This window comes from Manacus vitellinus, unplaced genomic scaffold, assembly GCF_001715985.3.
Source record: "Manacus vitellinus isolate BGI_N305 unplaced genomic scaffold, ASM171598v3 scaffold_49_pilon, whole genome shotgun sequence".
Taxonomy (NCBI): Eukaryota; Metazoa; Chordata; class Aves; order Passeriformes; family Pipridae; genus Manacus; species Manacus vitellinus.
The window spans coordinates 4,370,681-4,396,140 of record NW_021940603.1 but is presented as its reverse complement, the minus strand read 5'-3'; the positions used below and the strand labels follow the sequence as shown (position 1 = coordinate 4,396,140).

Sequence of the window (25,460 nt, the reverse complement as noted above, 5' to 3'; positions counted from 1 at the left end):
GAAACTTGAACTTTCCATAACAATTTCAGCCTGTTGATGCAACTGCCAATTTGCCAGGCTTTCTGCAGGTTTGGGGCAGAAGTCTTTCTGTGTTCTATGAAAATGTATCATGAGCTACCCTTGGTACTGTATCTGTATGGCCAATAGTCTTTGAATAGATGTCTGTGTCACAAAGTCTCTCAGAGATGGCAATGGGCACACTCCTATTTTCTGCTTGGAAACTGAAGCGGAGAGGTTAGATTTCAGACCCACGAGAACGGGAGCCACTGACTATTAGGCAGCCCAGCCTAGTGATGGACTTCACAACTCTGAATCGGGTCCTGGGAAGTAAGGGGGAGGCTCTGGGTATTTTAGGATGGATTTCATGGGGTCAGAGTGATTGCTAACCCCAAATAAATGCACGGCAGAGGGTGCCTCTGGAGAGGCAGGACACACAGGTGCTTTTCTCAGTGCTGCCAGGAGGTGCCTCTCTCTACTTGGGATTTATGGCCCCCGAAGGAAATTTCCATAGCCTTTTCTTGCAGAAATTTCTCGGGCTCACTCCTGGTTTTTCTTGAAGACCCTCGTTAGTGCAGTGGACCTTTTGCCCAACAGCTGAATGGCTAGAAATCTAGGATGAGGAAAACGAATGTCTCTCTTTTTGGTAGGGAAAGTCAAAATGTCATGTTTCACTTTCAGGGGTTTGTGTGTTTTTCTGGTCCAGCCCAGGGCAATAGGGCTGTGCCTGTGGATGGCTCTGCATTGTGCCTCAGTTGTGCTCCTCACAGGACTGTCCCTCACAATCCTGCTCCTCACAGGCCATATGTGGAGATGAAATCCATCCCTTCACATGTCCTGTGGGCAGTGAGGCAGCTGAGGTGCATTTCAGCAGGTTTCCTGGTGTGGGTCATGGGGGGCCAGGAGTCCAGGAAGCCCACCTTCTCTGTGGCCTCAGCCTGAGTGCCCTGAACTAAAGTGTGCAGGAGACAATTTGTAAAGCACAGGGTTAGGCAAAGGATGGCAATTGCTCTGTGCTCTAGTGATTTGGGATTTTCCTTTGGCAGGGTCATGCTGGTCCCTGCTCCATGAACTTTCTATGTATTTTCTTTAAAATTGCTTGATATGGGATACATGTAATGATTGGAACATTTTGACACCCTCTTCCTTGCTCTAACATTAGGCTCTTCATTGTTCCTCTACTGCTCAGCTAAGCCTTCAGGCCTAGAGAGGGGATTCCCAAAGCTGCATATTTTATAATTTTCTAACTGCTGTAATAGTTAAGAAGAGCTTTAGTTTTGTGATAAATATGCTGGCTTATGAAGTTTTTAGTACATGTTCCTGAAGTTTTACAGGAGAACTGCACAGGGACCGGAGAGCAATGCTTTGTACTGGGTGAGTGTGGGTGGGAACTCCTTGAGCTGATGCTGCTGGCAAGGGTGGCATGTTAGGATCTAAGCTGTTGCTCCATGTGCTTGCTTGCTTTTTGTTTTTTCCATCTGTGTCTCTCGGTTCAACCCAGAGACATGATAACACCCCAATGCATTGAATTCCTTGGTTTATTGCTTTGTTTTTTTGACCTTACTGTCTGTATTTAAGGCCAAATTTTGGACCTGTTCTGTTTGGCAGTGTCACATTCCAAAAGGGAGATCTCTCTTTTACTATTTCTGTATCCCCAGTGCTGAGTGCTTCCTGTGCGTCTGATCCCATTCATTGCATTTAACCTATCATAAATGCAAATAATGATAATTAGATGGTGAATAATGCTATTAAAGATGCAGTTCGGTGCATATTTCACTGATTGGGCCAAATCAGGAAGCTATGCAACGCATGCTGGCAGCTTTGTGAGTAAAAGTGCTTATTACTTATCTCAGATTGTAATGTGCTATCAATTAATTGCTCACAAATCTCTGGTGTCAGTTTGTGTGGGTTGTGAGGAGAGGCAAATCATTAACTTTCAGTGGCGCAGAGTTTGAATTACAATGCCAGTCGGGCAAGGTGGGAAATCTGCAAATTTAATCTGGTGGAAAGAATCCCTTTGTCTCCCAGCATCTCGCTGGTGAGGCCAAGAACAGACACTGGCACTCCAGGTTCTTCATCCCCCCTCCTCTCCCTGTGTCCATCCGGTGGGTCTCAGCCCCTCGCGTGGGGCCTGGGGCAGTGGCTGCCTCCTGTGCTCCTCCCTTATCTGACACATGCACGCTGGGCTCCTGGGGAGCTGCTACCTGGAGGAGGAACCCTGTCAGCCATGTGTCGTTCCTCGGCCCCCTTCTGAATAGCAACAGATGCTTAAATCAAACAATGCGCTCCCAGACAGCAAGCTGGTGTGTGATCAGCAAACACGGCGTGGCAACAAAGCCCAAACCAAAAAAAACACAGCCACGACAATAAAACAAGATAGAAGAATAGAAAGTGGCTATGATTTGGCAGATAGCTAAAATGCAAGGCAGCAATCACGCTGCCACAAGCATGGGCACAAATCTAATTCTCAGGGCACTGATAAACTCTTAACTCTGTGTTTGTCTCTAGAAGGCAGTGGGGGAAATAGCCATGATTAACATGCTGAAGAACTGCCTTAAAGCATTAACATTTTATATTTTTGTATCTAATGTTAATTGTGTTGAGGGTTGTGCCAAGGGTTAATTTATGTTTTATGAGAATTGGAGGCACAAAGGGAATAAGAAACTTCTCTTTCCCAGAGCTTAAAAGGAATCCTGTCACAGAACAGGAGGAAAAAACCCCAAGTCTCATGAGTATCATTTTCTTGCATTGACTCTAAAGGATTTTTATTAATCATTCAGTGCTTTGAAAGCAAGCATTGGAAATTAAATAATTAGCTTTCTTGTTCCAAGTAACAGTATTATTGTTATGACAGAGGCCTTGCTTGCTCTATTTAATTGTTGGATAACCAGTATGTGTCGGCAATCTTCCTGTTAAAACCCAAGCGAAAACAAGGCTCTGCCATTTTAGCATAAAGAGGAGGGTGCAGATGATACCACCTCACTATTTTGCTTTGTCTCCACAAAAGCATCATGCTATACATGCTTGTTTTAAATTAATCATCTCAGGCTAAAAATGTTCTACCACTGTAATAAAGGCATTGATGTGCATCTGGCATAAACCATACCTGGCATGTCAGAAGATCAGTGAATCAAAGGGCATTGTTGGTACACTTTTTTCCTCTGATTTATCCAGCTGACAAGGAGCACTGGGCACGCTGCAGTTAGAAGCAGCTTGCCAGGCACGTGTGTGGAGATAGTGCTCAGTGCCTCACAGCTGGGCTCCCTGTGATCTCAGGCTCCCTCTCTAACTGAATTAGTGCGGTGCAAATCTCCCTTCTTCTGCTCTCCAAACAATGATCCTTGTGCTCCCACTGAATCTGCAGTGACTGGTTTCTTTGAAAAGACTGTCTACAGCTCTCTTTCCCTTTTGCTCTTTTCCCAGCATTTTCCAAGCAGATTTTATAAGCTCAGACAAAGTTAGGAGGTGTCTTTTGTAATCCTTCTTTGTCACATCTCATGATGGATACAGGGTCTGACAACAATTCTGCTCCGGCTTTAACAACATTCACTTTAGAGAAAGGTCCAAAGTCCACATGTGCCATTTCAGAAGGTAAAAGATGCTCTGTTTCTGAGCAAATAAAAAGCAATATTTTATCTCAAACTTCATTCTAAGTAGAAAATGACATTCTTTCCCACAGGTCTGACCTAGACTGCTGAGCTCATGTGCAGCTGTGTTTTGTTGCATTTTAGCCATGCCTTTCCTGGGAATCAAAAAGAGGTCCCTCTAGTCTGAAAGAAAAAAGACTTAGAAGCCACATGCATCAGGTCTGTAACTGCAGAATTACTGTCTGCATCTGTTATTTAAAGCTCATCAAGCCTTGTGAGTGCAGAGGACACTCTAGCCTGACCTTCTGCTGGGGGAGACTCCAGTGTTTGCTGCTCTGTGTTTACCTTTGTAACCGTTGCTGGGGAATAATTTATTTTGCTGAGTTTTTCTGGCCAAACCATACATTTGTGCCCTGTGGCACTGGAGCATTGACATACAGACACTGTTGCAAATTACACGCCATGGGTCGAGGACTTCAGAGCAGGCATGCTTTGACCTGAAGTAAATCTCTGTAGAAATAAGGTGAGAATACATAAAAGCTGTACACTTCTACTACTTCAGAAACATTTTGTTGGTATGGGAAGACATGTACTGAGCCTCCTAATGAAATGCTGTATTACAGTTTATCACCTTTGGAGGAGGATGAGCAGGGCTAAACCTTCAAACGTCTTTTCAGTTTGTGTGCAGGTATTTTCAATGTTATCTGATCTATGAATAGAAAAAGAAAAAAGGTCTAATCAGGATAAGGACTGCTTAGCATATATGCAAGCTGATGTTCCTTTCAGACATGCCAGTCAAAAGGGAGTGCTTACTAAGGAGCAGCCATGATTATTACAAAATTTGTATATGTAAGGGATTTTTTTGTGTGTAGTTACAAGGGAATCTTCATCGTTTTCTGCCTTTCACTGTAATCTCATCTCTTAGGACAATCCTATATTTAGTAGGGTAAATTCTGTGGTCACTGTATGGCTGGTCATACAGCTTTTGTACCATGTGCCACTGCCAGCAGCAAAAGCCAGGTCCTATGACAGGAGCAGCAGTGGTGGCAGTTCTCACCTCTGGTTGTGAGACTTGCACTGGGCTCTGATGGGATGCAAACTACGATGGAGTGCCCTGCATATGGGGTGTAGTGCAGGTCCTAGATCTTGGGAAACTCTGCTATATGCTGCAGGAGCTTTTGTCTTGTCCTCCTTAAGATGAGTGTAGGGCAAAGCTGCTGCAGCCTCCTCAGATGAGAAATGAGAGATCAAACTGCTCTATCTGTGGAAAAGAAAGGCGGGACTACTCATAACGAGTCTAATACTGATTCAAGTAATTGAGACTTTTATTAAAATGTAACTCTATCCACTCTGGTGCTATTAACTACAAGAAAAATGTTTTATTTGTTCTATCTGCAATATTTCCACTTTATGATACATCTGAGGAACTCTGATAGGTTCATTTATTTGTCATTTGAGCAGTGAAATATGAAGGAAGGGTTGGAATCTATAGTGTTATTATGTGGGAGTTATTTGTGCCTTGTGTTCAATATTGCAGATCATAATGACTCTTCTTTGGTTCCAGTCTTTCATTTGGCGTGAAGGTTGCTGAGCTTCGCAGTCATTTTCTGAATGAAAGAAGGGGAAGGGAAGAGTGCTGGCATGTCATGCTTAATGTGGCCTTAAGAAAATAAAACCTGTGCTAAGCAAGTGTTACAAAATAAATGTAAATGGGTAAATTTGGGTGCATAAGAACCTTTATTTTAGTTTAATCTGTCCCATTGTGTAAACTAGGCTTCTTGCTCAGTCACAGCTAGTTTAAACAGCTGACTACTGGGGACCACACCACAGCGTTAAGGCAGCTAGCAAAACTCTTACTGAATTCCCTCCCAGCAGGGAAAAAAAAGCAAAACCCCAAACTAAATTTGCTAGATAAATTATTCATTGTGAATCATTCCCTTAATTCTCATAATAAATGGTTTCCTACCCTTGGTTCTGTTGACTAATTACCGTGTTTAATGTTTTTACTGGCTTTTGTTTGCTATGCAATTTAATTTTGCTGGGATGAGATAGTCTGGAAAAGTCCAAGTGAGGGAATGAAAACTCTGTGTCTGTGCTGATGCAGTTCCCACTGAGAGCCAGGAATCCAGCCACAAATTCTGCTGCAGTCATTCACAGCTAGATTATGTTCAGTAAAGGCAGAGGAAGAGTTGGGTTCTGAGTAGTGCAGCCTCCCCTTAGGCTTCTTGCTGTGATGAAGACCATGCTCCTGTGCATTCGCTGGTACTATTTTCTGCTCTCTTTGATTGTCCAGCTTCACTGGATTGCTGAAGCAGTTTAGAGCTGCAGCCCTGCTCTCTTTTTGTCTCTTTCAAAGCTCTGTGCTGCATACTCTGTGTGTGCAGATGCTCTACTTCCAAGGAAGTCCAGGCCACCTCTTTTTCACTTCCATCGCTAGCAGAGGTTGTCCCAGGGGCTACCCAAATAGGCTGGTCTGGAGCTGAAAAGGGGGATGGCAGAGTGTGGCCAGAACAGCCTCTTACACGCTCCACACCCGCTGCCTCCCCTAACACTTGTGTTCACTCTCTGAACTTGCTGTCTTTGAAGTCAACAGCAATACAGTTTTCTCAGCACAGGCAAGGACTGGCAGATTGAGGGTAGTTTATAGTTATGAAAGTATAGTTCAAAATTTTTATACAATCTGTTTTATCAAAAGAACTTCAATTCTACTGATTTTTCAGTATCAAAATATCACCATGATTTCTCGATAGCAGTGAAATGCCCTAGTCAGGATCTTGGATGTTTCCTCTGCTCTGCAGTCACAGAGCAGAGCCCTGTCCCAGAGAAATACAGCAAGGCACTTCCCTTGTGCAGTTAGAGGTCTTTAAGGAGAGACTCAACCCTGAACTGGGTGCCTAAGCTCTGTGGTTGATGACACTGGCAAATGAGTTAGAAAAGCTTGAAGGAAACTCCTTAAGTGTGAACTCAGTCTGACACTTGAACAGCTGAAGGTGATGCCACAGCAAAGTTATCACTGTCTCCCTCAAGAAACCATGAGGAGGATGGGGAGGAGAGGAGGATGCCTATTACAACTGTGTTCAGTGTTGTGTTCATGCCTATAGATACTCTATAGATGGATTATTAAAATGAACACATGATACAACTGATGATTTTCCAGTAATGAATATTGAAAAAGAATTCCTTGTTCTCTCTAAATGCTAATACTACTGCATAACATCACAAGAAGCAGTGAAACTCTAACTGGTATTACTGAAAGAATACTGAATTTGAAGAATTTAAAGGAATGTGAAACTGGAAGTGCAGTTTGAATAAATCTTTTCAAGTGCTCTTCTCACAAAAGTACCTTTGACTTCTGTTGCACACAGATTATTTGCATGACCTGAGGAAAAGTCTGGAGATTATTTACTATCTGGGTTACAGAGTTCTGTTTGAGTTTCCAGCAACATGTGCCAAAATAAGGCAGATACAAAGTGAAATAGTAACAGACATTTTCTTTTTTAACTGAATAGGAGAAGCCTTTGTAATATGTTACAAGCCAGCTCAAGCCCAACTGCCAGGAATTTGATTAGCTTTTTTGATAATTTATCATGTTTTGATTTTTTTGTCTTTTTATGCCAACCTTTTACAATTTGATGTTGGAATCCTCATTTCTGAAGTGTGGTGTTTCCTTTCGCCCTCTCCATCTCCCTCTCTTTCAGTTTCCTCTCTAAATAGTAACATGATGAAAGAAAACTTTTTTTAAATGCATAAAATCTTTACACATTTTATGGTATATGGGCAAACACTGAAGTTTGCCTTACCTTCTGGAAGTGTTTGAGGATAGGCTCTGGAGGATAATCAACTCCTGTTTTTGCAGTAGCAAGCTCAGTCTGAGTAACTGTGTCCCCAGGTAGTGGTGAGAGCAGGAGATGGCAACACTGGACTGTGCTTCCACCTGAACCGATGACCCTGTACCATGGACAGAATTGAAAGTCTCTCTGTCCTTGGTATTTTAGGCTCCAGAAATATTTTGGAAGACCTGAAGGAGCTGTCCATGTTCCCTGGGGTGAATAGACTTGAATTCTCTGTTGTTAGGAGGACTTCATTCCTGGCATAGCTTTCTATTCTCTGTGACTCAGAAAGCTAAATACCAGCAGCAGTGCTGATTTACTTCATTTTTATGTTGATTTGAATGGACCTGTTTCCTGGGTGGAGTACTGCTTAACATCAGAATGGCAGCAGGATTGAGTGTTTCCAGGTTTTGGTGTGTATGAGGGTAAAATGAATCCAATAATAATTATTTAACACAGGCTATTGGGAAGCTCATCAGGTAGAGCACTTTCCAGCTGTCAGCAACAAGCTATTAGGAAATATCCATGTAGTTAACTCCTAACACAGGGGAGCTGAGGCAAATTCTAAGAGAATGGGTTACTGCTAAATTATAATAATAAGCAGAACAGTATTGCAAATACTGCACCAAATCAGAATTGTTTGAAAAGCATGCTCTAGTATGTCTATAAATCTTGAAAAGAGAGAAAAGCAGGGCAACCTCATGAGAATTTTCCTAACATCTTTTTACTCTCTTTCCCTTCTTGTCTCAGGCTCTATTTGCAGTGATTCATGAAAAAAGCCCTAAAGAGCTGACATTTGGGCTTTGGTCCTTGACACTTATGTAAAATACTTTAAAGTGTAGTTTGGGAGCTTTAGACTCCTTCCTTCCACTCGTTCTCTCAAACACTTTTGAAATAAAAAAAAAAAAGCACCAACGGATGTTGGTTTTCAGTTTTCCTTTCTTCCGACTTAATCTGTTCTCTGGGGTGCTTGTGGAAAGCAAGTCATTTCAAGGCAGCTCTGCCAGCCCACTCGGAGGTTGTAAACCCGAGGGGTTCAGGGCTCTGGCAAACACTGCCACTTTGTTTGTTCAGCTATTTGAGGGAAGTCAGTGCGTACAAGGGCAGTGCGAACAGCTACGTTACCGTGAGGGAAAACCAGGAGTGAAGAGTTAATGTGCAGGAATGCACAATAAAATTACAAGAGCTTTTCTACTGCAGACCTGCCTGTGAAACTAATAAAGATAGCACTTAGCACATATGCAGGGCTTTGTTTTCAGAGATCCCTACAAACATTACCTAATTCCCTTCTGAAACAGCTGTGGGAGTGACTGAAAATAATTCACTCTTTGTGCTTCATATATGGGGAGGAAAAGCCTTTGAATCCATAAACAAAGACTGATATGCTATTTCCATGTGGCTCTGTGATGAAGGGGTAGCAGAGCCAGAAGCTCCCAGGCTCTCATTCAGCCTTTCTGTTTGTATCTGTGTTCACTGCCAGATCTAATGATGTGCACTGCACAGAACGTCAGGGCAAAGAGAAAGCTGTGTTTGGTAATGTATTCATGCACAGAAACCAATCTCTCTGGAAATAATTAATAATAATAGACCAGACCATGATCTTGGTTATACTGATGTAACTCTATTGTAACTCTATTGACTGCACTACATACAGTTCCCAATTAGCATACTTTTTTTGTTTCACACAAAATAACATGATATAAGGGTCAATAACATCTCATGCTGACAAAGTACTTTTTCAGCCTGTTTCATCTGTAAGGTTGTGGGTACTGAGTTTCAACATGTGCATACTTCAAAAACATTTGGGAGGCTGCATCTCAGCAGGAGCTCTGGGGAATAGCTCTTGATCCTAAGAGCATTAAGCAAGAAATACACAAGGGGTAATTAGGTGGCAGCAGCTCAAGTTTATATTAAACATCCTGCAGCTGTATCAACCAAACTCGCTTGTCCGTGTGTTGGTTACTGTAGCTGTCTTGGCCCTTCACAGTCCAGCTTTTCTCTGAAGTCAGCCATGGTTCTTGTGGAAATGACCATGTGGTTCAGAGGGCTGAGCTGCATCCAGCTCTGTCTTCTGTGGCCCAGCATGACTTGGGCTCCTCCAAAGGAGAAAGGATTTTTTTCCTGCTTTTCATAATTCCTGAATTTCAACACTAAACGGTTGTAGGTGAAAAAGAAAAGTGTTCTGTCTGATACTGGAATGAATGTTTTGTTAATGCTGAAGCCTCTTAGGTAGAACCCAGAACCTTATTCCCGCTGATCTGTTTCTATTGAGAAAATAGCTTTTTGTTGTAGAGTCAAAGCATTAGTAAGTAAAACTGATGTCCCCACAGAAGGTCATGAGGCTATTCAGGGGTGAAATGAGTAGTCCTAGGTGAGGCAAAAAATGAAACCTGCTTTATGAACATTTCCAAAGCATCATTTTATGTGAGATTGCTGAAAATAAGCCTAAGAGAATACATCAAAGTAAGGTGATCTGCTTGGATCACATCTGCTTGCATGCTTGTCTGCAGTCATTACCTTTCCATCAATGATGTAAGTCATATGAACCTCAAAGAAAAATCAGAACAGAATATTCCAAATATTCTTCAACCAAATTCTGCTGTTTTCCCCAGTTTCTTTCTGGTGTGAGTTTTCTTTTCCGACTCGGAGGTTTTGTTTGGTTCATTTCATTGCTATAGACAGATAAGACAAATGTGTACATGGATTTTTCTATTTGTAAACGAGCACTACAAAGGAGAAGATATGACATAACATTTCTGTCTTACAATAAACAAAACAAACTACTATACAATGAAGAGAATGACGGGAGCAAGTTGTATGTGTCAAAATGAAATAGGACATCTGTGTAGTAAAAAGTGTTGCTAAGAAAGCTTTTCAAGTGTTTAATGAGGGAAAACAGATCGTTAAAGTATAGATTTGATTGTTGGAAAGAACAATGCCTTCTGCTTTTGACAATGGCTCTTGGGTTGTTTATAATCAATACATTATCACACAGCTCTTTCAGGCCCTTCTACTGTGTGTCGTTGTGTCAGTACCTGATTTGGAAAGAAACTGAACCTATTTATCGATTAACTGCTTTGTAGTGAAATCATCACCTATCAAACTCCAGCATCTAGAGGTCACCAGATAAATAACCTGCTTGGCTATGGCTGGGTGTGTGTGCAGGAGTGAAATGAGAAAGGAGGGCCAATCCTCAACACAGGATCCCTGTGTGTGCTGCTTCAGACCAGTGTGAATGAGAAGAAATTTACAGCTGGTGGTAGAGCAGCCATGGGAGTGAAGTTTAACTTGTTTTGGTGTATATACTTGGAAGGGTAGGAGCTGGACAAGTGTTTGAATGACCTGAACTTGAAGTGGGTGATGCCTCCTCAAGTTCACTGTCTATGTGCGAGCTGATAGTGCTGGTACAGCAATTGAGTGGTGTAGCTGGTAATGAATGCAGGCAAATAAAGTTTACCCAGTTGTAACATGGACAGCAAAGGATTTAGCAGCATCTCCCCATGGAGCCCAGAAAACCAGGCTCTGCCTGAGCTGTGCAGTCCAACCAACACCAGTGGTGGCCTCGCTGCCCAGATCTGTGTCCAGCTGCCTCCAGCTGATGCTGCAGACCGAGGTGGCTATTTTTCCACTTTGAAGGAAATTCTTTTTCCTTTTAAACAGTGCTTTTCAGTTGTTTTTTTGTGGCATGGAATACATCTCTAGCTAATACCCCTCATTATGCATTTCCTTAATTATTTGGTTTCCCAGTGGCTTAGTAATCTAATATGACTCTAGGGACAAATGCTTGCCTGAGATCACAGCCTAAATATCTAATGTTATATGGGATCCAGAGATTAGCAGAACTAAATCCTAAATCCTCTGGGGCTAGAGAATGCCAGTGAAACTGGTGGGGAACTACCAGTATGTGGCTGAAACCACAGTGAACAGAAGTTAAATAATGGTGCATCCACTCCAGCCTCTTCCGTCTTATTTGTTATTACAGGGCCTCAGGGATTTCAAATGGGACAAAATCAGAGTAAGGTTTGTTAGAACATCATCACAGGTAGTGGCTGGAAAGGGTCACCTGCTATACAGAAAGCATTAGTACTGAGGTGTGGGAGAGGGAAAGGAACAGGCTCTTTTTTTGCCATGCTATGTTGCTGTTCTCTCCTGTTTTCTGGCTGCCGAAACACCCATTATCTCAGGAGCTGTTACTGCTATTTGTCTGATGCAGAGTAGTGAATCACAACCAAATCGAAGGGAGGGTCCCAGGTTTTGATTGAATCCCAAACCAGACAGGTTCTATTATCCTTCTTTTTGTCTCTTATTCAAATGTGCCTGAATCATTATAGATTTTAACATAAGGCACTGAAAAATATGCAAATTTCTGTAGGATTTCAAGCTTCTGAGATTTAAATTTTGCAAAAACCAGCTAGTAGATTGCAACATCTTATCTCATTGCAATGCTACCACAAATCTGGTCACTGAAATGAACCTTTTTTTTTTTTTTCCCCCCTGGAACAGTTCCAACTCTAGTTTTATTGCTCCAGGCCTGAAATTTATTTTATCTATACATTCAGAGTCTTTTTTTTTTATCCCATCCTATTTGATAGTCTGGAAAAAAAAATTGTTTATGGATTTAGAGATTTTCATCACAGTAGTGGTGAGAGTAGAGCTCTGTTATCCTGCGTGCACACGGAATAGTTACAGACGTGCACTGTACATGCTAATCCAGTGCGGCCCTTGCTGTGAGTTTTGATATTTTAACTGTACCAAATATTGTTGAGTTTAGTTGTCACTTGGGTCCCTCCAAATCCTGGTAGTAGAGAGTTGTCCTTACGTCAGTGTGGTATGTGTGCAGCTTTGTCCCGTGTAAATGGCTTTGAATTGGAATTATTGTTACAGCAACACTATTATTTTTAGTATAATGAGGTGCAAAAGAATGAAAAAAATAGCCTCCCTCCCCATTTTGTTATTAGTGTAACTTTTCACAGCTCATTCTAGCAAACTTTGTGGCTGTCTTAATATTTCCTCTTCAGCACAAAGAGAATAAAGCATTAGGCACATCAAACAGTATTACCCCGAAGTGTTACCCTTTGCTCTTGCGTTAAAGGCGAGTTGTTCCTACCTGTTTTGAGAAAATACCAATGTTTGGTTCTTCAAACCTAACGAGTACCAGCTGGGACACATCTCTGTTTATATAAAGGAAAGTAGCTTTAACCTTTGTGCAGTGGTGTTCACCCAAATTATTCAGCCTTGGGGATATTCTGCTGAGTGTCAGGATCTTGCCAAGCTGTGCATTGCTCATTTCTGCCCCATTTGTCGTTGCAGCACAAGGATGTCTCAATAAACAACATCTGGAAAGTGACTTGAGAAGTTCCTTGTTAATCATTTATTGGTTATAGGCTGAAGAGCATTTGGTAAACAGGGGCTGATGCCAATTACCTGGCAGGAATTTTGGTTTGCTCAGAAGATCTAAAGGACACTGTGATCATTAAATTCTTTCAGACTCTGCTCTGGAAAAATATTAACCTGAGAGAGGCAGCACTGTTAAGTGAGAAATTTTAACAATTGACAAATGTATGTGGCAGCCTCTTCACGCACTTGTCTGCTGAATAAAATGTTTGCACTTTTTATCATTGGTATTGAAAGCCCAGTCCATGGAGTTGTTTGCTTAGTCCCCAGAGAACAATCGGTTCAGATCAGTTGCTCTCAGTCCCCGTATTGTACACTGCACACTGCCTCAGAAGTGTTGCTGATGTCTAACCAGAGGCGTGGATAAGAATCAAAAATCTGGGTAACAGTCTCCAAAGGCTGTGTTCTTCCTTTGTTAGGAGCGTTCCTCTTTGGATTTTCATAACGCTGCTAATATTTTATGTTGTTTTTCATAACAGTATGACACTGCTATCTGATTCTTAATATTTCTTAGAAAAATCAATGATGCAGACGGATTTCCATTGTGTCATAGCAGCTGCCTGTGTCAGGGTGAACACCAGGTGAGCTGGAAAGCTCTTAAATAACTGTGGCAAAATGGCTTTGTTTTGGGGTCTGCACTAGTTTACTCGCTGCTGGGACCCTGGGTGTGGTTGAGCACAGACATGCTAGAACTTACACTGTCTATGTTTTTTCAAAATAGAGAAAATATTCAGAAAACATAAATGAAGTACACAACTCCTGCAGTTTTCATTTTCTAGAAGTGCAGAGAGGATAGTCTTAATGATGGTAAATTCATTTAAGCTCTCCAAATCAGCGGTTTCCTTAATGTGTGATTTTTATCACAAGGAATGCTCCATTGGCCTCTCAGGACTACTGTGATACAAATAATCACTCACTGAGAGTTAATTGATAACTTTCACCTTTTCATAATCTTTGACCTTTACTCTTCTAATTTATACCAGCGTATAACTTAGAAGTTTGTACCAGCAGTTCTGGTGGACTTGCTCTTGATCTACACTGAGATCAGACAGGTCACTGTTGCCTTCTAAGAACTGTCTTTCCTAAAACTGGGTGTGAGGAAATTATCATTTCATACAGGGCCTGTTAGTTCCCGAGCTTAACAGATTTACTGATTGCAGAAAACCTGCATTAAAGAAAATAAAATATTTAAAGGTAATGGATGTTTGGGTGATTTTAGTATTATGCTTATGAGGGCTCTGTAAGTCTTTACCATGGAACTATAATTGTGCATTCAAAAAATAGTTCATTGATCAGTGTCTCTTAAAGATATGATGAAGAATTGGGTTCAATAATTGTTTAAATACCTTCTCTGTTCTTTCTCTCTGTAAAAATTATATTTAACTCTATATGGATTCTCCACAGTTATAGCTTAGGTTTTCAAATTACAGGAAGAGGAAAGAGGGAGGGCGGCTGAAGAACAGGGACTTAAGATAGTCAATTTAGCGTGGAGTTAGTCCAGCTTAATGGCCAAGTAACACAATTAGGACCCTGTTGTCCACACTTAGGCTCTGCAGACCTCTCATCTTTCTATAATTAGAATGAAATACAGAGCTATCTGACTCTCTCACCTGCATTATGCAAAGTCATTTTTCCCTCTCTTCTATAATTATAGTGCACAGCTTAAGAGACTGCCAAGTGCTGAGAGCAGCTTTAGCTTACGTGATAGTGCTTCCCAAGAGGATCAGATGGACTTGGTTTTGATTCGAAAGCATGTTGTGGAGATGGGAAGGTTAATCAAGCATTATTTAGATGTTAAGAAACTCTGACAAATTTGCACTCAGGACCTTTCTATTTCTATGGGGTTTTCAAGCGAGGTAAGGATTTTAAGTAAAACTATAGAGATTCTATCAGTTTCTGAACTTAGCAGCAATTCAGGAGCTGACTTGGTAGCCAGACTTTCTTGATGTAGCACCATTCCAGCTGCTTTTATTTTTACGGTTTGCTTTTGTAATCTCCCAATAAATAATTTTGCAGTAAGTCTCCACACAACAATTTAACAAGACTTGCAAGATCTACTGCTGTAAGCAGCAGAATGTGGTTTTAACAGAGTCGGTTAATCATCTGCCTTTTGCCTAATTTTCCACCAGCCTGGGATGTTCAGATGCCACTCGTGTGCATGTTACTCCTGTGTAAGTTGTGAATCCATGGCATGTTTTTACTCTGCCTGTCATGTGGCTGTGCTTCAGTGAAGGGGGGGAACTGTGTCTCTTTGTGCTCTGGATACCAATGGTGTGGTTTTAGGGTGGGTGTGCAGAGGGGATGGAGAGAGCTGGGCATCCTTTGCTTTGGTGGAGTTTGTGCTGCCTCTGCAGCCAGCTGAAACATTCTCATCAAAGAATGCTTGTGGTACTTCCTTTCAGGTGCATCTTGTTTGCATTTGGAAAGACCCAAAAGGCACCAAAAGGCAGTTATTTTCAAAGCATTCCTAAGGAAAGATATAACAATTCTTCTGTGTTTTCTTCCTTATTCAAGTCAGAGTCTTCATCCCACAAAAACAAACAGACCGATCGCCTGACGAGTTGCCTGCATTCAGCATTTGGCAAAGCTTGATCAGTTTGCCAAATGTTAGTGGCTCTGTTCATAGAGGACCTTGCAGGGAAGAGGGGGTTTTAGTTATTTCAGATGACCTCATTATCCATTGCAGCTAATACCTATGTAGCTGTTTGCAGTAAGTCACAAGATTTTCCACAGTAAACTGAGAGAAGATTTTGGTGGTTTTGACTAAAGTATTAGATGCTTATAATAAAGTTTTAGTCTACTTGACTGTGGTTCAAAGTGCTCTTATCAAACAGAGAGAGCACCCTTAAAAAGGAGAGGAGCTCATCTGTGTACAGTAAGTCCTTGGTGCCTGGTTGCAGCCCTGGAAGAGGACACCTCTCAAAGGGACACCACTGCTCACCAGGGGAAAGTGGTCTCAGCTAACAGGAGGATGGAAAACTTTGGATTTGGATCCTGGTGATTCTTCTGGTTGAGAGGCAGATATTCAGAAGATTAATATGCTGTCCTTTGCCTCAGTGTAAATACCCAGTGAGGGGAGTGTACTTGTACACTCCTTGTGGGCTTTTTAATAGGAAACTGGGAGAGGAGAAGCTGCAGTGATGCCCACTGGGCATCGTCTCCTTGGCAGGCCCTGCCTGCAGCAGGCAGGAATTGCCTGTCACAATCAGGCTGGGTCTGAGCAGAAGCAGCTCAGTCATTCAGGAGAACCTTGCTGTGATGTGCAATGTGGGAGGTGAGAACAGCCAGGGTGAGCTGCTTGACAGAGCAGTGTGATGGGATGTGCCTCCTGTTTCTGATTGCAGCCAAAATAGATCACTAGGCTTGTTTTGTATGTCTATACTCTGAAGTCCTCACACAAGAAGTGTGTGTGTGTATACAAAGCTTTCTCAAGCCTCTGGTAGTCACTTCTACAATGAAAAATCTTCAAGTGAGATGCAGCTGAACAAGTTATGTGTGTCTGTGACAGTGACCAAGCTACCTACGAGCCAGAGCGAGCCTGTTGATTGAGATTTCACAGCTCCCTGTGGCTTGAAACAGCTGCAAAATCGCTATATGTGGGCAGTGGCTGTTGCCTGCTAGAATTCCAGTCCCTTTTCCCTCCCATCTTACCTCCCACAGTGACCTGTATAGCTGAAGCACTGAGTGCTGTATTGATAATCGAGGATAAAGATCATTATTGCCAGCCTGAAAACAGAAAAGCCTATTGCCCTGGATATAGCACGTCCTCTGAGCCCACTCCAGCTGCACTAACTTCCTAAGCACCAAAATCAGATCAATAAAATACCTGCCTTGGTTCTGCCACTTCAAAGTGATTTCCTGTTTTCTGATTCAGGTTCTTCATGCATGCTGTCCTTCTGCCTCTGTCAAGAAAGGGAAGAATAATGTCCTCTATAACTGTTCAGTTCTCTCCAGAGTTCAGGGCAACTGTAGTAAACTGGACCATTTAAGAGTCTGTCTGAAAACTTAATGTGTAATAAAGTTGTGGTGATAATTTAGTCATGTCAGAGAGAGATGACACTTCAGTATCTACAAAGCTTGGAATTCTGGAAACTGCTGAGGCCCTGCTGCATGAGGGAGAGGTTAAGTCTTTCTCTCTCACTTTTGAGTGCAAGGCACAGTCCCACAAAACCAAATGTGTTTCTTCCCCTGTGTGCCTAAACTTACCAGTGGCTCTGCAAGATTTACAGTGTCTGAGCCTGGTGGCCATTATTACAAGTGGTAGTGCTGATGAAAGATGGGATGGAAAGTCTTATTCTGTTCCCTTTTCAAAAGTCCTCTACAGGCTGTAACTGATGGCAAGCAGCCCACAGGCACAGCCTGTGCTTCAGGTAAACTGATCTCAATCCAAAGTGACTCCACTGAGCTTCAGTTAAGGGTTTTGTGGTAAACTCACATGGGAAGAGCTGAGAGCAGAATGTGAAGGTAAAGTTTACCTCTGCCCTTCTTTACAGTAACATAAACCATTAGACAGAAAAGTGACAGTTTCTCCATTATTTCTGGGCATTATGTTCTGGGCATTTCTCCATTCTGTTCTGGTATGTCAGTGTTAGTATGTTGAAAAATAATATCCAGTAGTGCTTACCTATAAAGGAGAGTTGGTCATCAGAGTAAATGCAAGGAGAGCATCAGGCTCTGAGCACAGTACTGAGTTTAACCAATGTGGGCAGGTACTGGAGGTGTGAAATTGAAAAAGTCACAAATGTTTCCTGCCTTATTCTTTCTAGACAGGTTTCTTGTACTTATTTAAAGGCCAGGAGTCCCAAAGGACAGTGTTACCACCTTTATTACTTTCTTTCTAATGAGATTTTTCAGATTTGTGGCAAAGCCACATCCCATGTCGCAAATGAGATACTAGGATTTGCTGCATCTGCCAACGTGCCTTAGAGTGAAGGGGCAGCTGTAATTCTTGCCATTCTGTATTTCCTCATCTTTCTTTAATGCATTTAAACCTTGACACAGAGATACTGTCCTCTCTGAAGGGGAAAAATTCAGACCTGACAAAACTGTGACTTCAGTCAGGCCTCGGTAAGAGCGAATTTTGCTCAGAGTTGTGTTTCATATAAGGCTTAGGACTAGAAGTCAGTACTCATATCAGCCTGCCCTTAAAGGTTTTAATTCACTATTACTTAATCTCCCAAATATTTATATATTAGGGTATTTCATTTACAACTTCATGTACAATTTCATACACCTGCAGCCATTGGTACAACTATTTTATTTTTTAAAAAAATTTAACGTATGAGTAACGTGAAGCCAATTTAGCTTACTTCCACGAGGCACAATAAAGTTATGTGGGCATGATGACTGTTTAATATTCTTGGAGGCATTTAGCACAGGGTAGAATGGCAACTTAAAATACTAGAGCCAGGAAAAACATGAATTTGATAAGTCCATTTTTTTTCTGTCAGACATGTGTATTTTAGCAATCAAGACTGACTTCTATGAAGCCAGACTGGGTCATTTATATATGAAATCCTTTTATATTTCTGAAGTCCAAATTTGCATGGCAGATTTTCCTGTGAAATATCCAAATGGCTGGTGCTTTATTTTCCCTGTGACTCTGTGTATCTCAAGTGTTATGTGCCTTTCACTCCAGGAAACGTTTCTGCATTAAAAAACCCATAATGAGTTTTACCTCCTGGCATTATTCTGGGCAACAGGACTTAGTCTTGCTCTTTTCCAAGACACTCTTTGGTTCACTGCTGTCACCTGCATCACCCTTCTGACGAATCTGTGAGAAATCAGAGTGCCTAGAGCTCAGTTACGGGGCTGTTGAAGGCAGCCCTTCTCCCCCGTGGTCTATTCAAACTCTGGAAAAGAAATACACCAGTCCAACAATCCTGAATAAACTTGCCCTGTCAACTGACAGACAAAAGTGGGAGGGGAGGAGAGTAAAATAATTAGTAAGTGAAAATCCTGGAGGCAGCACAATGTATAATTTGTCTTTTTTTTTTTTTTTTTTTGGTAGTTGTGAGATGTGAGGTGGACTGATTAAGATTTTGAAGGGAATGCTGCCACAGTGCTTCCTGGGGTCTGGCAGAGGTGATTTTGGGAATGAAGAGTAACATTTCACCCCACAAGTTGTAAACATGAAAAAGTTAGGTTTTAACTCTCTTCCTCAGCTAGGGACATGCCCCTCCAGAAGTTAGCTGCTGCATCCAACCTTCCTTCTGTTCTCTGGCTTCCCTTACTGGCTCAAGGGTTGGCACCCCTGTCTCCCTGCTCCCAACTGGCTGGATCCATGGAGGATGCTGATTGCTTCTGGGGCTGCACCTGTGAGGTCTGGAAGTCCTGTTCCAGATTCCTCTGGCTTTCTCAGATCTTGTACTGACTTGGAGGTACTGTTGGTGTACAGGGAGGCAATTAGCAGAGCGACTGCTTAATTGGTGCTGTAAATGCATGAGTAAGTCTTTTAGTGTCCATGAAATCAACAAAAATGCCACAAGAGGAACATTTGTTTTTAACAGCTGCTTGGCTGAGGAGACATCTTGCATTGATCCCGGGCTATTGGACTGCCAGACCTTTATTCCAGTGCAGCTATCAGTAATGAACTGGTGGTAAGGAGGAGCTGGGATGAAAAGACTGCAGCCCTCTAACGTTAACCTCACCACAGAGAGAAAGGATGACTTTAGCACACATAAATATGAGAAAAGCATGATCTTAAAACAAGGTCCTGTGCCTTGAAAGGCTGCTCTCAGAGACTTCACCTCTGCTCATTCTGGCAAGGTCCCAGTACAGGACTCTTGCTATAAAGTGTCACACCCTACTCCTGTGAGCTGAGAGGGGAATCTTTCACAAGGAAGATGAAAAGTTAAAAAAATAGATTCCATGACTGAAAGAAGAGCAGATAATTGCTATTTGTCTCTCTGAGCTTTTGTGGGCAGATATTGAATAGAAAATGGTTCGTATAATTGTATTTTTGGGAGCCTAGTTGCAGCCAAAGATTTATAGGGTTTTTTTCCTGCGAAACCCCTGCTCTTTTCTATTTTAAAAGAGGGACTATCACCAAGTGTCACCCTGAAGAATTGGACCCACTACAGTATTTTGTTACATATCAGAAAACAAAGTGTGAGGCTGGTACACTATTAAGCAACAGCAGCGGAGCTGCCACTCTCAACCTCATTATTCAAACCTCTCTTTAGTTCAATTATACACCTCTACAGCTAAGGAAGATAGATGAAGGTCATTTGGGAGCTGTAAACCACAACGCACTGAATGCAGAACTATGTTCTTAAGCTGATTTACACCTTGTTCTCCAGTGTTGTACAGCATGGGGCTTCGATTGAAATGCAGAGGCAGTGATTGAAAAGCCTTTTTCCTCCTCTTAGCTCCAGATCCACTGCCTGTAATTATTACCTTGATTAGATGGTGAGAGACAACGGGTTCTGCTTTCAAACCCGGGTGGTGACAAACCCCAAAATCTTGGGACTCGGGCAAAGGACCCACTGGGGCTGCACAATGGTGTTTACATCTGCAGTAAGTTAATTCTTGATTGTGTTTATTGGTCCAACAAGGAAGAAAAACTTTAATTGAGGGAAGCAATTTGCCTTTCAGGAGAGACAAAGAACTGCCATCCTGTACTGATTTACCTCCCATATATCTCAGCATGAGAAATGTCAGGTATATTGAAGAAAGTTAATTAAACAATGCAAATGCACACACATACAAAAAGAACCTTTTCATGCTATTGACAAAGGATTTTAGGCTTCACTCATAAGAAGCAGAGACATTTTAAAAATAACATATTCTGAAGTGTACTGTGCAGACCTACCTGGGCTCAGATCTTTAAGGCAGTGAATCTGTGGGTACTGAGGCTTTCAAGCTTCTGGCTCCCCAGTAAAGCCCCAGGGGGAGACCAGTTTGGGTTCTCTGGCACTTGGTAAAAAAACTTTCATAAAAACCGTAAATTAGCCTCACTGTCCCTAAATATTGTTTCAGAGCCTGTGCAATGCAAGTACCTTGCTTTGTATGTTAAGGTTAAGTCACACATTAGTTAACACTTTCACTGAAGTCAATGGAAGCAGATACCAGCTCTGACAAGCTAGATCTAACTAAATATCACCTTGGATTCCACTCTTGTCCTGGAAAATGTTTTTGCATAAGCTAACTTAAGAGGGGAAGAAAGGCAATAAAACTAAAATGATTTGAATTCTTTTCTGAAGTGTGGTTAGCTAAACATCCTGCATCTCTAGCAACTCATCTTTATCTAGAAATAAATTCTAACAGTACTCATGCTTTTGTTCATTTGACAGAGAAAGCAGGAATTACAGCAGAGCCACAAGTACTTTTGACAGAGAAATAAAAACTATTTTAGCAATATTGTATTTCTATCCATGGATCAGAGTGTGCTTCATTAACATTTCCCCTCTTTTTATGGTAGGGTAAAACATTAAGCACCATGAATGCATTTTATGATGTTTCAGAATTTGTTTCAGTTGGAGATATTTTTCAGATATTTTTGTTTACTGGAAATAATCACAGTAGAGTTTTAAACATTAATATTTTATGAAAAGGTTTTTTCTCTGAAAGTCTTTAGCATACAGACATATATATGTGTATATATATATGTTTACCTTTTATTACTAACCCTTTACAATTAAAATCATGCTATGATTTCAGTATTGTGGCACTGTAAAAACCTAATTCTGTCCACGTGTGATGTTCCCTAATTTCATAGTACCTTCACCTGAAGGCCAGTGTTTCTTCTGTGTTGTTTGCCTGAGTTTTTATTATTTACACCACCTGGTATCCCTAAGGAAAGAGCTTTCTGTCCGTGTACGTCAGGTTCTCTTTGCTGAGTTTGGCCAAGGAACAAACACGCAGCTCCCACTTCTAGCATGGCCCCATCCCATCATTTGCTCTAATTGTACATGAACTCCTGCCATCATTAGAGTCAGTGGGAGCACTGAAAGGGCCTGAGGTTGCTGAAAATTGGAATCTCTAAGAGTCCACCAGGGACAAATGTAATGATAGATACATCCAAAGACAATAAAATTGTAATTACATTTAATTTGCTACTAACTTAATTATAGATATTCTAAACAAAGATCTGGAATCCCCTTTTCTCACAGGAAAAACTCTGCTTTAGTCAATAAGGCTCTGGTGTAAAAGCAAAGTGGGACTTGGCTCTGATGCATGTGACTGCAATTTGCAGACTTTAACTGAGATTTTGCATTGATTCTTTCCTGCACTGAAGATTTCTGCTGCACTATTTATAATTTTTTATTTTCCTATTAAAACAAAAGTCTTTTTAAAGGAGAAAACAAGTGTCTCAGAACTATTCCCTAACTTCAAGATACTTTTGCTGTGGAGATACTGGATATGCTCGATGTACTTCCCAGCAATCATTACAAATTTAATGACCTGCAGTTGTTAAAATGAAACTTCTTTAGTATCAATTCAAAACTGCCAACATAAGCATTTAATAAAAACTTTGGGCATATATTCCCTCATATAAATCTAGGGTTGTTCCCTAGTAACTTTTTGTTTGGTTGGTTTGTTTTTTTCCTCCCACGAATAACAATTTAATCACTATCTTATTTTTCCTCCTTGGTTGTACTGATGCAATTATTTGCAGGGCTGCAAATAAATCTGATTAGGGAATGATCTGGATTAAAAATAACATCAAAGAGCTCCAAAATCTGTGGTGGAGCTGAGGGAATGGTGCAGGGTTGGGAATGGCTGGTGAAGGATAAGTAGGAAAGATGTTTATGCCAGTATAGATGCTAACATTTTTTAACCTCAAACTATGGATCAGCTGACCCAATGCCAGACCAGGTAGTGGCATAGCCACTCTAATTGTGAGGGTGGAAATTATCCACATGTTGCAGACTGATAAACACTGATTTTCTTTGATTCTGTTCTCTCCCAGTAATTAATTAATAATTGTACTCATGAGGCAAGATTAATAACTTTGAGTAGTCCTGGCTTTTTAATTTTTTCCTTCTTCTGGCAGTAAATTTTGAATCTACCATACATCCTATTCTGGCTGAAATGCTGTTCTGAGTCTGTACTGGCATCCTGCAAACTCTCTTGGAAAGGGCAAGGCATGGCTGTGCTCCAAAAAGAGGGGAGCAGGGAGGATATAATCACTCCGGGATGCATGTTCTGTACCCTGTGTGCAGAAATTCCCTGCAGAGAGTGCTTCAGGGGAGAGCCAGTCCATTTTATCTGTGTGAGTTGGCTCATGTTCCAGATCCTTCCTTCAGAGAAACTTTGGACACATGGAGGTGTTGCTCTCTCTCATATGATGCCATTCACGTCTATGCTCTTAAAAGTAATGGTGGTTTTTTGTTTGCCAGTTAAGATGACAGGCCTTCATTTCAGGGATTGAAAAGGTGAGATATCATAGAAATTTCTACCGTTTCTGCAAGCCAGAGATAGACTAAGCCTTTTCCATCTTACGTTCCATTTTTCCCTGCTTTTTTTTTTTTTTTGCACACCATGAAACCCAGCAATGTCAGCTCCAGAAATTATTGCAAGCCCTGTAGAGAGAACTGGCAAGCAATGGTTTCTAGAAAACGAGCTGGTTTTCACAGCACCACATGTGGATCATGGTCATGCTTTCACTGTCCTTCTGCACCTTTCTTGCAAATACAGTGTGGACAGGGCAAGTTGTGTGTCCAGTCTTCTGCTCTTTTTCTTCTGTAAAAATCCTTGGGGTTTTTGTGTTGAGAAGGGACCAAAGACTGAAATTACCCTGCTGGTTTATTGGAACACACAGCAGGAATGAGAACTCTCTCCACTAGTGTATTTGGACCTTGGAAACGCTGTGTATGCCAAGATAGGATACCCACTAGCTCTTAGCTGGAACCTTCTAAGTAGAGGATATGGCAGTATCAGCTAATTCCAAGAAATATTGGAAATAACAATCTCATGCATGTGTCTAAGTGCTTAAACAGAATACTTAGGGGTTTATTTTATTTTATTTCAGGGTTTTTTAATGCAATAATCTTCTTCAGGAGCAGCATCTGATAGCTTTATACAAAATCATAATGAAGTACTCGAGCAGATTATCCAGGCGAGTTCTCAATTAGCTGAGACGTCTTGACCTATGAATCTGAATAAAAGGTGCTGAGCTTATTGGTGTGACCTTTCTAATGAGCATGAAACTGCTGTGGGTAGAGGAGTCACTGAAATAGCCATAATGTGGGGCAGTAATTCTGAAAGAAGGTTACACCTACTCAGTTTTCTTTTTTCCTCTCTGTATGCTGCAAGAGGGTTTATGAGCTTTAGTTAATGATCCCAGCTGTTCCCAAGGAACTCAGATGCAGATAGCCTTGGACTGAGACATGTATCATAAACAAGGAGTAGCCCTGTGTATCTGTATCTTTTCTTAATCAAGCTGACTGTAAGGCATTTTATGGGTACATGCTGTACACATCATTGAAATGCAGTGCTTCACTAAACAATCAGTGAATGAGCCCTGTTAGTGATATATATATTTGTTATTAGCTAAAGACATCACTATAAACTTCTTCTGTAATTAAAAGTACAACAAAAGGTTAAGCTGAAGGACCTACCTTTCTTAGAGCAGTGCCTTTCTTAGTCTTCTCTGGTCTTATCCAAGAAATCTGCATGCACTATGTTGTTTGGTACTCCATTTTTTTTCTTGGGAGGTGTTGATCTGATCCTTCCAGGGCCTCAGCCTGCTCTCAAACAGCTACTCTGTGCTAGTGAGGATGTGTTAATTTGAACATGTTTGCCTTCTTCCATGCACTCCACCCAAAACAGCCTCCTCTAACCAGAATACCTGGTGCTGCCTAGTGTTTTGATATGACAGACTCATGTTTCTGGTTTTTGGACTCTTGCTGCCCTGGCCAGAGACAGATATCTTTGGCATGACAGACTTCTGTGACATAGATTTATTACTGTCCTTCTGTGCATCCAAAACAACCAGGGTTGTTTTTCCATGTGCCCTGGCCACAGGTCCTGTTTCCTCTTTCCACCAATTGACCAGGTCCAAGCATTAAAACATGTGATTGTGTCCCAAGTACTTGAGGGCCCTGATAGCAGGACCCTGCCCCATCCTGCATGTCCTCTAACACCATGAACTGCACCATCTCCTTCTGCACAGTGCCACAGCCTCTGTGGTGGGAACAAAGCTTTCTCAGCCTATCAGTCAGGGATTGCACTGCTTTCCTAGGAGACATGAGATCTCAGCTTAATGTTTGAGTCCAGCAAGTCTTCTAACTACTCACCTGCTGTTAAACTACAGGTGACAATGATGTTATGTCTCCTGACCATGTTTGTTTTAAAAGATGAAGGCATTACAGATACATGTTGTAAAGGATTCATTCCTTAGATCTGTTCCAAATGTGGGCAGTGGAAGGGCCACCTTCTAAAGGACTGGCATGCTGCTCTGTCTGCCTTTAGATCTTTACCAGGCTTTATCCAGCAGTAGGTTCTTAACTGTTCGGGTTGGGTCAGTTTTGAATCAATGCAGTGCTATCACTTTCAGGTGAAATAAAGAATTATTTACTACATTTACCTGCTCTTGTACTGAGATGTTTGCTAAGATGTTCAGAAAAATGTAGGTGGAAGGGACCTCTGGAGCTCATCTCATCCAGTTTCCTGCACAAAGCAGGACTAACGTCAGAGGGTCATGCAG

At 41.5% G+C, this 25,460-nt stretch overlaps 1 protein-coding gene across 1 annotated transcript in view; it reads left to right on the top strand.

Moving 5' to 3' along the window:
* Positions 1-23,121: 23,121 nt before the first annotated feature.
* EPHA4 (EPH receptor A4) overlaps positions 23,122-25,460 on the top strand; it is a 161,606-nt gene continuing 159,267 nt past the window's right edge. The window contains exon 1 of the mRNA XM_008931215.3: positions 23,122-23,187. The gene's annotated coding sequence lies outside the window, so the exon portion shown is untranslated. The remainder of the gene's footprint in view (positions 23,188-25,460) is intronic.